At 36.7% G+C, this 1,040-nt stretch overlaps 1 protein-coding gene across 4 annotated transcripts in view; it reads right to left on the bottom strand.

Moving 5' to 3' along the window:
- LOC119585220 (organic cation transporter protein-like) overlaps positions 1-1,040 on the bottom strand; it is a 16,938-nt gene that overhangs the window by 9,050 nt on the left and 6,848 nt on the right. The window lies entirely within an intron of this gene.

Raw genomic sequence — 1,040 nt, 5'->3', positions numbered from 1 at the left:
ATAGCAAGTGAACAAACATTTTATTTTTTTATTACTTTCCCTATGATTTGCATATTAAAATCCCATCCCTCCCTCCATCCCTTACGTCAGCAGACTCGGAGCAACGTACGACCCATCTTCCAGTCGTTGTGATAGGGATTTTCGACCATACAACCAAAGTGAAAGTGCCATTCATGGAGACAACAGCATGCGGCTTCTTACCTCGTCCACTGCCGCGAAGAAACTGACTGGCTGATGCAGTGTCGCACTAGAGGTTACTATATGACGTAAACAAACGACTATTTTTAAGAATGAACTCCATTTTTAGGACAACCCATAAAAAGCAATACATGATAGTAAATAAAAAAAAATAGACTAGACTATCTAATGTTGCCTGGTTAATGCTGTATGTTAATTATACAGACTGACAACAATCGTTAACCTCGTTTAAGACTGTGGGATATAAACTAATTTGCATGCAAATGTATCATTGATGTAAACACTACAATTTTATAAGACTCACTGCTCCTTTTACTCCCCTCCCCGCACCTGCGTTTGTTTTTTTAATGAAGTTGGTTATTGACATCAATAAGGAAATAGAAAGGAAATGCTATATTGATAACACTATCGGGAGCACTTTTCTAAGAAGTTCCTATCGTGTGTTTCTATTTTTTTCTGTGTCATCAGAATTTTTTTAGACAATTTCTGCCGATAATTGTACAGAGGTGATAAGAATAAACACTTGTAGGGTCTATCCCGTCCTCTTATCGTTGAAAATAATAAACAAGGAAAATAACTACTGATGGTAATTACAAGTAAGATTACCTTTATTATATTTTTAGGAATTATTACAATAGTTATACTCGCACACGCACACATATAACGCTAACATGCAAGATTAATATTTGCGGTTTTTAAGTATTGCTATCAGTATTTTCACATTTTTCGCACACACGCAGAAACATGCAGGCTCGCACAATACACGGTTTCGCACTGGTAACCCACACGTACGCTAACCCTCCCTCGTTTTTATAAACATGATCATGCAAATACAGAGGCAA

Source organism: Penaeus monodon, chromosome 19 (assembly GCF_015228065.2).
Source record: "Penaeus monodon isolate SGIC_2016 chromosome 19, NSTDA_Pmon_1, whole genome shotgun sequence".
NCBI classification, from domain to species: Eukaryota; Metazoa; Arthropoda; class Malacostraca; order Decapoda; family Penaeidae; genus Penaeus; species Penaeus monodon.
The sequence above is the reverse complement of the archived record's forward strand: the minus strand, read 5'-3'. Positions and strand labels throughout refer to the sequence as shown.